General features: G+C 32.7%; 1 protein-coding gene across 4 annotated transcripts in view; it reads left to right on the plus strand.

The window, feature by feature from the left end:
* Positions 1-14,750, plus strand: part of LOC137239402 (scavenger receptor class B member 1) — a 148,748-nt gene that overhangs the window by 52,887 nt on the left and 81,111 nt on the right. The gene's annotated exons all lie outside the window — the stretch shown is intronic.

Raw genomic sequence — 14,750 nt, forward strand, 5'->3', positions numbered from 1 at the left:
AATTTTTACAGCGCGCTTTTAGCGCTTAGAATTTTAAAACTTTTCTTTGAAAAAAAAATAAAATAAATTAAATAAAAAATGGCGATAAGGGGAAGTAAAAGAAGAGATGAAAGGAGAAAGTGTGCGAAAACAACAGTTTCTAAAGCAATTATTCACACACGCCGGTGGGAGGTTATACACCAGGAATGAGTACCTAGGGATATTCACATATGCATCCGAGTGTCGTTTAACTCGAAAACAAGTTTCAATCAATAGCTGTTAAATTCGCGTCAATGTTAAAAATTAACAAAAATGTTAAAAACTTCAAAAATGATTTAAAAAGCTTTATAGAAAAAATTGTAAAGTAAGATGGTTAAAAAGTGAATTTTTTGTGTGCTTTAATAGGGAAGAACATTTTTCTGAAAAAAAATAATAATTTTAGAAAACAAAATATTTTTAAATTTGATTTCTTATTTTAATACATAACATCTAAAAAGTTTGCAAAAATCTGTAATTTGAAAATCTTTAAAATATTTTTAATCTTTTAAACTTTCTTACAAGGCATAAACAGACTCCAAATTCAATTTTGATATTGAGAATGATTTTTACTTCCTTTATATTAGGTCGGTTGAATGTTTGTCCGCTTGAGCTACAAACGTGGAACATTACACATATGTTAGAACACCGTGACAATGCAACAAAAGGAAAAAAATCCGTTAGGTGGCGCATGGATCGAAATAATTAGATAAGCCTTTGAAAATTTTCAAACCTGCTTTTAAGTAACTTCTCGATGAGTTAGAGACTTGAAATTTCAAACTTAATTCAGAGGTCGATGACAACCGATGACACGATTCAAAAATATTCGCTAGGGGGCGCACGGAATGAGATATTTAGAAAAATCCTACGACACGGAGGGAATTTTGGGATTGATTTTCATGTAAGTTCTCATTGAGCTACAACTGTAAAACTTCACAGATAGGATAAGACGCCGAGAAAATGTAAGAAAAGGAGAAAAAATTCCGTTAGATGGCGCACGGATCGAAATAGTTGGATAAGAATTTTGAAATTAGGTGTTTTGAGATTGATTTTAAACTAACTTTCCATTGAGCTACAAACATGATACCTCAGAGACAGGTTAAGACACCGTACCAAAGGAACAAAAGGAGAAAAAAGTTCCGTTAGGTGGCACACGGGTCGAAAAAATTAGATAATAATTTGGAAATTTGAAACCGTGTTTTAAGTAGCTTCTCGATGAGCTATGGGCTAAAAATTTATAATGTAATTCAGAGTTCGATGACAGCCGATGACACAATACAAAAAGTTTCGCTAGGGGGCGCACGGACTGAGATGTGTAGAAAAATCAAACGGAACGGAGGGAATTTTGGGATTGATTTTTATGTAACTTCTCATTGAGCTACAAGCGTAAAACTTCACAAATAGGATAAGACGCCGAGAAAATGTAAGAAAAGGAGAAAATAAAAATAAATTTTTTACTTCTTATAAATATTTTTACAATTTCTATTTCAATACTTAAAAATCAAAGTTTAGCAAGAATATGCCTTTATATAAGGATACAATTTTCTCTGATTTTTGTCCATTTATATAAAGGAAGTGCTAAAAATTTTTTATTATTTTTTTAGAATATTTTTTTTTTAATTTTTTTAGAATGTTTTTTTTTAATTTTTTTAGATACAATTTTTTTTAACTTTTTTAGAATTTTTTTTCCTAAACTCTCAAAACTTTAATAACATAACATGTGTCATACTGAAAAAAAAAATTTTTTTTTTGCTTAAGACTTTTTAGGTTTTTTTTTTTGTTGGAAAAAATTTAAACTAACGAAATTTTTTTTACCGTATAACCGAAAACCCTATTCTTTAAAACTATATTGTATTTTTTCAATTTTAATAGTATTTTTTATTTTGTTTTTATCTTATTTTTGTTGTTTTGTTAAGAAAAACAACTTCTTCAAAATTAAATTTTTGTAAAGATTTTATAAAGAAAATTTTAAATAGAATTTAAATAAATAAAATTTTTATTTACTAACAAAAAGTTTTAAATTTTACTTACATACTTTTTTCCAATTTTAATTTAAACTAAGTTTATATTTTATTTTAACTACTCAAAAAAAATTTAACTCTCAAAAATATACTCCAAACTAATTTTGAAAGCGAAATCTCTAAATGTTTTTGAAACTGAACAGACATTTTTGGCATATTTTTATACAAATTTTATGAAACTTGCAAAGCTTTATATTTTTATTTTGAATTTTTTTATACAAAATTTTATGAAACTTAGAGACTTTTTTCATACCGTTTTGAATTTTTTTTTTATACAAAATTTTATGAAACTGAAGTTTTTTTCATACAATAAGAAATTGCAAATATGCATGTTTACACATATTCACCATTTCCGGTAGCACTCTTCTGCAAGGGCAAGCAAATTGTTATCGCTAAGCTGCAGACTATTTTTTATGCCGCAATGCCATGAATGAGCGAGATGCAAAAAGTAATAATAAAAAAAAAAGTTGCCATACAATGAAGCTTAACAGCGGTATAAATATGAAATAAGTTTTTTATCTTATTTTTATTTTTTTAATTGAGATAAACAAGCTTAAAATAATATTAAGGAAGAAAAGCCAATAGATGAAAAAAACAAAAAAAAACAGTTTATCTTTTTATTGTATACAACACTCTTAAAGTCAAGTACAATATACGCTTTTACCCTCAGCATTTCTTTCTAATCGCATAACGGTCAATACACTATTTGTAAACTTGACAAAAGTGATTTACGTTTTAAAAATTATATAAAAATTTTATTTAATTTTTGCAACATTATTGTATGCCATTGCTGTGCTCAACTCTGTCAACAAGTGTCGTCCACCTTGATCGGCTTTGTTGGCCAACAAAAATGTGCTTTCTTTGCAGAAAGTTGAAGCATTGAGTTTGGTGTTTTTTTCTTTTTGAATACTTTTTTATACATTTTTTAGCTTCAACAAAAATATAAGAAAATGCACGCACGTACTTGAAAAGTGCAAATTTGTTTACTTAACTAAAAAAAAGTGTTGTCAGTTCAAAAATATTAAAACAAAAACTAAATAGGGCTTGCCCATTGGTAGTTAAGCTGAAGCCCGACATAATAGCTAAGCAGAAATAGACCAAGCAAATTATTTCCTGTTGCAATTTTTTTTATTTATTTCTCTTAACCCTTAAACATATGCAATTTTTTTAAGAATGCTTCTTCAATTTAGTATTCTGTGGACAAAGCCTTCCCTACAGAACAGTGCATGTATAAATCTTAAAAAAAGTTCTCTATTGAACAGTGGAACAGAAATGCATAGTTTCCCGCTACATTTTTTATTTATTTGCTTTAAACCTTATCCGCAACTTTTTTTTTTCAAATTTTGAAATCAAAAAAAATTGTTTTGTTTTTACATTTTTAAGTTGAAGATGAATAAGCGGAGTCGGATATGTGCCTTGTTGTTGGCGGCAGCGTTTCCAAAAACATAAATCGACGGCTCTAGACTAAACGGGAGAATTGGAGGTGGAGTCTATTTAAGCGACCTAGACCTCCAACTCTCTTTCAGACTACCCGATCACCGTAGGTTGTTTTAGACAGAAGTATCAGCCATCATGGAACTCGCAGTTAGGATAGGGACTCACAATATCAGCAACGAGATTTTTATTTTCAGCGACAGGCAACCTGCTCTCTCCCAACCTGAAACTCTCGCCGATGTGGATGAACTCGAACTTAAATGTTTCGGTATGCCTCTTACCATATGCAAGCGAATGCCAAACGAGGACATCCTCGTCAAGCCGGCGAAAGATAGATATAAACACCGGGGTGTCGGACATCGGAACAAATATGTTGCAAATGGGAGCCTTAAAGATTCCATCACGTTTCTACTCTAGGAATAAAATTTCCACACCTGAAGGAGTACTAACTGAGCACTGCCTTAAAGTTTGGCATGCATGAGTTATAAAGAGTATTAACAGCACGAAGCAGTTGTTTAACTGCCCGGTACTAGGGGCACAAGGTAGTGCTTTTTGGGGGCTCTGAGATAATCTGCGTCAGGTCGTGGAATATGATGTCAAGAACTTGCCAGCCTTTATCAGGACTTCAGACCCTCGGCCAGCTACTTGCACCTAACATTAACCTAACTTTGGAGTCTCCGGAATACGCCCTAGCGGAACAGAAACGCGACTAGTGTATAATATCTTGTTACATTTTTGTTATTTATCTCGCTTAACCCTCATACGACACATTTTTTTATTTTGAACATGTGACTTAAATTACCAATAGTGAACCAAATCTTCAATCAAAGCCTTAAAAGTAAAAATTACATACATTTGTTAAACTTAATTTTCATTTGTTTTCGTTTCTTTTATTTCTCTTAACCCTTATACGCCTTACCATAATTTTGGAAAAATTTTGTTAGCCTTTGTTTTTACGCGTCAAAACAAAAAAATGATTTGCCATTCTCAACTTTCAGTTTCATTTTTTGTCATATTATTCCTTTCTTTCCATTTGCCAACTCATTCAACTTTTGTTGCATTTTTAGTTTTTGACTATTAAATTTCGCATGCCCTCCACTTTATGTATTGGTGGTCAAGTTCAGGGATATATAACGGCAGCTGCTGCCATCTAACAGGTTTATTTGACATTGTTATCGATATACAAAACACGTATTAATAATGCGCATTTACGTACATAGTTACAGTGCTGGGTAGATGAATGGAAACGATTGAAGTTTAGGAAATCTGGTTGCTGATATAATCGATAATTTATAAAACTGAAAAGACCTTATTTTACACATAAAGTTAATACATTTTCAACGGGTGGAGAGAGTATTTTATACAAATCATGAAAAAGAAAACTTTTACACCAAATACTGACTTCGCTTACACAGAATCAGAAAAAAGGTAGGCGGATCTGATAATGAAACAATTGTATTTCCATGTATTTCGACGCGCCGAATTCGAATCCGCTATCATACCTGGTTTAAGGGGTTATAATTCAAACCTAACCACAGTTTAAACCCAATTAGTAGTGATTTTTTGTTTTCGTTTCTTGAGGTTAGGTTTTGGTCTGGTTAGGTCATTTGTGATGTCGGATAATGCTAACCGCTACCCGCCTAATTTTATATTGTTTTTTTTTTTTTTTTGTTTGATGTGGCTGAAATTGTATGTTCACGGCTCAGCATATATAGAATGAAGCAGCAGTAGTTATTTTCTAATACTTTCCTCTATTTATATGTTCTCGACTGTATATGCGTGCGCTGCCGGACAAGTAATACGTATACTAAGCAAATGAGTCGCAAAAATTAATTTAAAATACAAATAGTTGAATATATAATTGTTATTATTACTATTTATTGAAATATGAACAATAAACACTGTTTGACATAAGATTAACATAATCGATTATAGTAAACGCGTGTTTACAACTTATAATCCATGAGCATATTTATTTACAGCTTTCGACAAGGTTTAATGAACTTGAACAAAGAATTTTTATTGGTTTATCAAATATACTGTTCACACGGCATCTAATCGGCGATCGAGTTCTACCCGGCGCTTTCTTAATGCATTTTTCATTCGTTCGATTGGTCACTGTCAAATTTCGGTAAGCTTCTGATGAAAATTAGATAAGTGATCGAGTTGTGCATAGATCTCGACATAGTTTACAATGAATCATCACCGAATGAGATGATTCGCTCACAAGTTTTGTGCGGCATTCGAGACCGAATTAGGAATAAGGGAGTGAACTACGCATAAATGTATCGTCTGGACATCGTATAACTTTTGATGGTCAGGGATAGTATATGAATTTTTATAATTTGTTCTTTATCATTAAACCCCACTTTTTAAGACAACCCAAGAGTTTTTTAACGATAAGCCAAAGGTCCACATAAACGGGTCAATGTCAGCGCATTTTTTGTCAATTTTTTTTTAATTGACTGCGCGTTGTTTTTATTTAAATAAATGTTAATAATTAATAAATAATAATTAATTTTATGTTAATACAAGTCAAGCTCAGCAAATACCGAAAGAAATGTAGCTATTAAAAACAACAAATCAGGTTTGTTGTACTTGCATTAATAGATATTCAGTAAAATTGAACGCTTCGTGGTTAATTTAACCAAGCTTTTTGTCTAGAAAACAAATTTGTTTAGTTATTTCAACTGAAGAAAGCTGTTGGTCTCAAGTTAAAAATATTGTAACGAATTTAGGGAAATTCCGCTTATTCCAAACCTTCTGCTAACGTTCGAATAGCTAAACTGTTGAATAAATAACTCCAATATTCAATAATGCAAAATGGTCTTTATTAGACTACTTTGAAAGTACTTCACAATAACACATACTTCACAACCAATAGCGTGCTTAAATCAAAACTGATTACTGACTATTTAGCTTTCGCTGCTGAACTTTTTTTTTGCTGATTTGTCTTTTGTTTGTGCGAAGTTGATTCAAAAGCTATTTGCGATGGATACAAATTGGCAGAAATATTGGTTAAATTGACCTGTAATTCGGTATTTTAACAGCTTTTTTCTATCAATGTACAAGTCAAGCTTATCATAATAACGCTATTAGCACCAACTCTCAACAAATATATTAATAAGCTTAGACTATTCTTTAACAGCTGATGGACTAACCTAACACAAATATTTATTGCATGCTGTTGTTGTGGTACTCCAAATAAGGTCATTGTCTGCTTGATGTCGCTTCAAACGATTTTTTTTTTTCATTTTAATTATTTTTATTTTTATTGGTTTCCAGCGTAGTTATTTGTTTATATATTATGTTGTTGTTGTTGTTAAGACACGCTTTAGAAGTGCATATAACCATATATTTTAGCATCAATTAACCATGTTTAAGCGAACATTCGCGAACAAATTTTTTTCCGAGTAAACACTTCTTAAACATTTATTCATGATATCAGCAAATAAGTGAATGATATTTTCAGGCCAACTTACTTCCTAACCTCAATTTCTTTAATTAATGCGTTTATGTTGATTTCTTGTACAAATATAATATGTCGATATGCCACTTAAAGCTTAGCACTTGTCTTGTCCCTCTTCTTTGGTCTGCTTGCCGCCATTGATTGTTTCGTTCATGTGTATTCAGCATTTTTCGTTCACCTTAAATTGCATAGCGATTCTTTCTTAGTTCGTTTAAATTGCGTTTATACCACATAACTACTATTTTAATTTATTTTTGTGTCCGGTTTGTCGAGTGTGCATAATTATGAAACACTAAAAATAAGCATCTATGCATAAATATTAATTTTTATGCAAACGCTTTTGAAAAAAAAAAAAGAATATTTGCAAACTCACCCAATTTGACATTTAGTATGTCGATATGAGATTTTAGGGCATTTAACTTTTATTATTTTTTTTTTTTTTTTGCATATTTGTAGATAAAAATCTATTGATTTGTTTACCAGATAAATTGATTTCACGTGCTTCTATTGTTTTAAGTTCACATACGCTGGAAGGATTTTGTTCTAGGCACACTCTTCTCCGATGGCTTGTTTGACATTTGAAGCCAATTTTGGTATCGCTCAACACTTGTGCATGTATCGAGTCACATAAAGTTTTTTAATTATTTTTTATAATTCTTGATATTAGAAAAAAAATACAAAATTTACATACGGCGATGCTTACTATAACATATTTCTGAATTTCACTTCATCACCACCTAGCTTTGCGGGAGCTCGAAATCTCCAATATTCATATTTCATACTGGTGTAGATGCATGTATCTACTCAGCCATATAAACGTCCCGCTGCACACCTTGTAAATTGTATTGCCTTTTTGGTTGCTATTCCTTTTATACGCAATTTGGTACATATTGTGGCGAATATTAACATCACCATGCTGTTAGTAAACAATCAAAACAACAAAAAAAGCAAGCAGCCACACTTATGTAAAAGGCAACGAAGAATATTCCACACAAATAACCAGTAGCTCGAAACGAAGAGATTATTTTACATAAACATGTGTAGCCAGCAGATAAGAGTAGAAGCTGTTACTCACACATACACACGCATATAGCTAGAAGAAAAACATAGACTACAGATATACATGTATAAAGCTAAATAACCAAGTATGAGATACAACTGTTCCAGAAGGCATGTTCGTGAAAAGTCTAGACCTTAGGAGAAATAGGTGAACGAGGCTAACTGAGAGCGCGGTGATAGCGACAGTCAATCAGTTTGATTTAAGCACACTATTAGTGAAGTATAATTGTAATTGTGAAGTACTACTCCCAAAGTAGTGTAATAAAAACAATTTTCCAATACTTAATAATGGAGTTATTTATTCGACAGTTCAGCGATTCGAACGTTAGCAGAAGGTGTATAATTATCAAGAATTTCCCAGAATTCGTTACAATATGTATACCACTTGTTTTTTGATCAAAAATAATATGGAATATTCACAGGCGCGCCTCAACAGTTTAATAACATTGGATTGTAAGCAGTGCTTTATAAACAGTGGTTCCGCTGTTCATTTTTTCTGACATTTCTCTTACGATTTGAAATGATATTTGTTCTATTCTAGTCACGCATCGTAACTTTTTTCATATATATGATAGAAGCGGTTTCGGATTAATGGACTTTGAAGTTATTCTCCCTGCAAAAAAGTGTACAAATTTGAAAAAAATTCAAAGATTTTAGGCTTACTATTAATATTGACAAATCCCAAGAAAGGTTTTATGAAATAACTCTCGTAGTAAAAGCTTTTAGAACATATTATATCGGAGTCTATTTCAAAAACACCGTACCTTTGCACAGGACATCTTTCTTCGTTATATATTAGCGAAACTACTATCTTATGATATGGCTAAACAACACTTTAGAAAAGCTTTCATCTCATAAGATTAATATGTAAGCCGATGAGGTTGACTGTTGAGATTGTTTCGATTATACCGATCTTTCTCCCTGGAGTTTGGTTATTTATAATGTATGATATTTGTTGAGATAGCATGATTCTTAAAACAAATCCTGTGAAGATAAGGGCTCGAATTTCTATACGATATCGGTATTTTTTATTTACTCGATAGTTTCGTAAAAATATTCAGGCCTGTTCTGAATTCCGACTCGGAATGAAAAGTAAAGCGACATTGATTTCGACTCGGTTTCTATTTGGTGTTCTCAATTCCGATTGTAAAAAATCGATTCGAAGTCGATTTCGAATCGTTTTCATTCCGATTCGGTAACCAGTTTAATCAGCTGTTTTTGTTTATGTGTTTTGGTTTAAGTATCATAAAATTTTATTTTAATTAAAAAATGCCTGCAGATATGGTTTTTGATGCGCAGACGCAAGAATACGTGCTATTGTGCGTGCGAATCGTAAAAATGAGCTGGATCGGAATTCAGAACAGGTCGACTTCATTTCGATCAGCATCGATTTGTTTGCCTAATAGATTTCTTGATAGAAGTTTTTAAAGAAAGATTTATTATGCCAATTTAACTCAAATTTAAACAAAAAATACACACAACTCTTCCAAATAAAATGAAGAATTAAAAAAAAATTATTTGAAAGACAAATATCGCAACATTTGTGTATAATCTGCCAATTAATTTTCATTCCGACTGCTCAGAGGCAATACTTTTCAAACCGATAATTTTTGGTCGGAATCGAAATTGAGAACACCAATCCATTTCGATTCCGAATAAATTGGTCGGAATCGAAATCCAGAACAGGCCCGATTGTCATGTTTCTTAAAGATTCTCGATTACTATTTGCCTTCTGTTGTCGTTCGAACCACTAACTCAAATGTCGGATAAATTAACTCAAATGCTCTTTATGCAAAATGCTCTTTAGTTACAGCACTACTATGCGAGTAGAAATTCACAATTGAATTTATTCGCGTACTTCACTTACAGAGTCTTAAAATCAAACTGATTGATTTTTTACAAGCCCTGCGCTGCTGATATACACTCAGTTGCCTCGTTTGCTTATTTTATTCAGGGTCTAGACCTTACCGAACAGCCTTCTCGATTAGTTGCTTATTCACTTATCTCATTTCTCTGCATCTCATATAGGCTGTTGTCTTCGTCTACGCTCTTATCTGCTGCTTAATTGTATGTGTAGCCTTTTGTTTTCTCGTATCAATATTAAATTTTGTGCAACAAAAACGCTGATTGGATGCACAGACTATGCCTGCCTAGGTGTATGCGTATTGGGTTGTGTCGATTTGTATGGACGAAAGTTAACCTATATCGCGCCATCGATTTTTCGATAGGATTTGGGATCAGGAAAAAAAGTTCCACTACGCATACCCAAAAAAATAATGTTCGAGCCAGCGAAAAAAAGTCAATTTTTCGACCAAAATTTTTCTAAATCTCCATAAAAGAATTTTTTTTTTTTTAAAAAACTGCATTTACCAATTTTGCATTTGCCAATTGACACGAAAAAAATACATAAAAAATTATTTGGAGCCTTGAAAATTTAAAAAAAAAATGCATAAAAAATCGATGAAATTTCGCGGGCTCGAAAATTATTTTTTTGGTTATGCGGAGTGGTACTTTTTTCCTGAGCCCAAATCCTAATGCGTATACTGCTTTGATTGTGCTTGTGCGGGTTATAATATTTTCTAGTGCATTCGGTATGTATGTGATATCACTACAGTGTAACTCCTCACTAATAGCGGTAACATCCCTAATAAAGCCAACTATCCAAGCGCCATTCCGGTGCATAATAATTTTTGCCAAATAATAAATTTCAGAACAGCCTGCAAACCCCAAAACAAAGTTAATTGCATTTTCACAACATTTTTAGCTTACGATAATTATACACACATACACACACATGTTTGCGCAAATATACATGCATAATTTGTATTGCAACGCAAATGACTTTTCAATTTCCAAATCGTCGCAAATTATACATTGTTATGCATGCTGTTGTTGTAAAACGTATAAATCTCAGTAACAATGATGTGAAGCGTATATACGAAAATGTTACAAGAAATTATGAATGGTGAGATGTAACCTCAAAAAATAGAACAAAATAAAAAAAATAATAATAATAATATGCAAGCTTAATTTACTAATTATTACAGGCATTGATGAGTGGTCATTTTGTGCACGTAGCACTCGCAAATTACACCCATCAGTCATATGAAGTGAGCGACGTTCGATATATTTTATAAAGCAAAGAAAAGTCCAGACCCATACGAGGTGGCAGCAAGAGGACATACATGCAAACATAATAAAAATTCCACCTAATTGGTTTTTGTACTTCAATGCTTTAATATCAAAATGTACTGCGCCGAAAGTTGAAGTGTGGAATCATATTTTAAAAAAAGTGTCAATCAGTTGTTTTCCGGGCATCACCTGTATGCTTCTGTCATAATTAAGAACGAATGAACTGGGCCAGCTAGTCATCTTCAAGCCAATTCCTTTTCCTTGCTATAAATTGTTACGAGCTTTAGGAGTTCTCGATAAACATTTGCCTTTTGTTATCGTTAGAATCGTTGAACTGCCGAACAAATAAACTCAAATCTTCATTACATCAAAATGTTCTTTAATTACAACACTACTATGGTAGTAGTTTCTAACAATTAATATTAATTGCGTACTTCACTTACAACGTGTTAAAATCAAACTGATTCACTACTCCTTAGATTGCTCTGCTATTTCTACCAGGGTCTAGACTTTTTGAAGGCAAAGCACTCTCGATTAGTGCCTATTTACTTCTAGTTCTACTGATATAGTAGTGCTATAAATAAAGAGCATTTTATATACAGAACATTCGAGTTTTCTAATCCACTGTTCAGTGATTCCAATGAAAACAGAAGGCGCTGAATTTTCGAGAACTTTATCAAATTCGTTACAATATTGAACGTCCCTCGTTGTTGCAGAATAGCACGAAAGTGCGCGGTGATCACTTCAGTTACAAATTCCAGCACATACTTAGCAATAGTATATGAAATGGTTGTCAATAGCTAAATATTGACAACAACAAAAAAACTTGTATGAAAACAGACAAACCAAAAAATTTCTGAGTAAATTTTATTTCGACCTTACTTGCACTTTAAATGGCATTCTTTAAATATTTCTTATCAACTTGCCGCTATACAATAAAATTTTAAGCAAGAACTGAAACAAAGCACAAAAATATTCATAAAATTCTTAAAACACTTGATAAATTTGTTTTGTTGCAGCCACCTATGCTAACAAGCAGATAATTTAAAAAAGTTATGTCAGTTGATAAAAATGTGGTAGGACCTGCTATCGAAAATCGATAACTGTCACTGATGTTCATTTTTATGATTAATAAAGTGATGAACAAACGATTGAATGTGTTATATTTTATTAACGATACAATTATGCATATATTGTCGCTTAAGCGAATTTATACTATATTTAAACAGAAAAATAAATTGAGGCAATTTCGATTTAAATTGAGTGGCGTTCATACAACTTAATTTAGCTTACACAATAGTAATTTGATAGCTGGTTGGCTCATCTCTACAGCAACAACATAGCTTTCCTCAGACTGTCAAAATGTGCGTGTTGGTATTAAGCGAATGGAATGGAATGAAAACATAAATCTTTGAAATTTTTGTATGTTGTATGAAAATGTGTTCAATATTTTGGTTTCATTTTGAGTTTGCGATTTTTTTTGGCAATCTACTCCAGTGAAATGAAAAAAAATAAAATCAGCTGATGAGATGAGCCAACCATATAGTTGAGCCATGCGTAACTGACGTTTAAATATACTCAATAAACACACTTTACAAAGTTGCATTTGCAGTTTGAATTTATTATTACAATTTATTATAGGATAAATTGCGTAACAAATTTCCCAAATGGTATAAATTGTCAATTTGGTGTGTGTTTGTACATAGTATTACTCAACTAGGAATTAGAATTAGCTCAGAACGTGTTTGGTGCGTATAACGCATACCTAATCCTTTAGCTCATAGCTAGCGTTCGTAATGATGAATTAAAAATTTATTAATTTACATATTCAAAACTTTTATATATATTTGGCAACTTTACAAATTATAGTATCTAAGTTTATTCAAGGTATTACGGGTTGATTGAAATGCGCCACCTTTAACAAGACAATCGCGTTTCGCGCTGCTGTCACTTTGATTGATTTGTTGTGTTTGAGAGTGTAGGGGTGCTTTGATTATGTCAGCTGTTTAGTTTGACCTATAATGACTTGCAAAGATGACTTAATAAGAAACATTTGTTTACGCTCTCGCGAGGGATATATCTCAAATTTGTGCTGGCAAAAATTACAGACAAATCCCTCGCGCCAGCTGAAGTGGGTGCCAGAACAAAAAATGTGCCAGCTAAAACGAAAAACGGGCCAAAAATTTCGGTAAACTTTATTTTGACTTACAACTGTAGAAATGTCTTCAAAAATTATCGGAAAAAAGATAAAAATACTTGTTTTAGAGTAAATATTATTAGTTCGAATAAAATTAAAAAAAATAAATGTAAGGCGCTATAACCTCCGAAGAGATCTAAGGCCGAGCTTCTCTTCCAATTTGCGTGGTGCTCCCCTTGATTTTCCCTACAAATAGGCCGGACGGGACCTACATATTTTATGCCGACTCCGAACGGCATGTGCAAGGCAGATGAGTTTTCACTGAGAGCTTTTCATGGCAGAAATACACCCGGAGCGCTTGCCAAACACTGCCAAGAGGCGACCCCGCTTAGAAAATTTTTCTTCTAAGTGAAAAACATTATTTCTAAAATTTTGATGTTGCTTTGCCCGGGGTGTGAACCCAGGGCGTAAGGTGTGGTAGGCAGAGCACGCTACCATCACACCACGGTGGCCGCCATTTATTATTATTATTAGTTTGAATGCGGAGGGTAAATATTATTTCCCATTCAAATGTTATCACTAAAAACGGGTTTTGTAGATATGAAGTCCCGATGCAACCAGTCCATTTTGATCACAGAACCTGGAACGTCAGACATTTAAGATAAGCCATATCCACTAAATGATGTTAACTATTATATCCTAGGTCCGATTTACTCAAATTTCAAAAGAATATTTGGTTTCCACTGTGAGTTAAATGCGTTACAATATTTGACTAATTAATTTAATCAAAATGTAAATTTTACTTAGATTTGTTTATATTTAACTCTAACTAGTCGTATTATTGTAAAAAAAAGTTTAAAGAAATGAATATTCTTCCACTATCATTTTATTAAATGATTGAAACTATAAAAGCGCCGCAATATATGTCAAAAATCCCCATATTCAGATCATTTTTGTTTTTTGTTTGGAGTGGCATCATTGACAAAAATGTGCATTTTGCCACCGCTCTCTCGAATCAAAGAGTCGCAAATCCATTCATCTATGATTGTACGAAAGCAATTGTCAAATTTGCGGCCACCGTGGTGTGATGGTAGCGTGCTTCGCCTACCACACCGTATGCCTTGGGTTCACACCCCGGGCAAAGCAACATCAAAATTTTATAAATAAAGTTTTTCAATTAGAAGAAAGTTTTTGTAAGCGGGGTCGCCCCTCGGAAGTGTTTGGCAAGCGCTCCGAGTGTATTTCTGTCCTGAAAAGCTCTCAGTGAAAACTCATCTGCCTTGCAGATGCCGTTCGGAGTCGGCATGAAATATGTAGGTCCCGTCCGGCCAATTTGTAGGGAAAATCAAGAGAAGCACGACGCAAATTGGAAGAAAAGCTCGGCCTTAGATCTCTTCGGAGGTTGTCGCACCTTACATTTATTTATTTTAAGTGTAAACTTGTACTTAACTCTTTGTGTACAGTTTTTGCCTAAATTAACTTA

This window comes from Eurosta solidaginis, chromosome 2 (assembly GCF_040869045.1).
Source record: "Eurosta solidaginis isolate ZX-2024a chromosome 2, ASM4086904v1, whole genome shotgun sequence".
NCBI classification, from domain to species: Eukaryota; Metazoa; Arthropoda; class Insecta; order Diptera; family Tephritidae; genus Eurosta; species Eurosta solidaginis.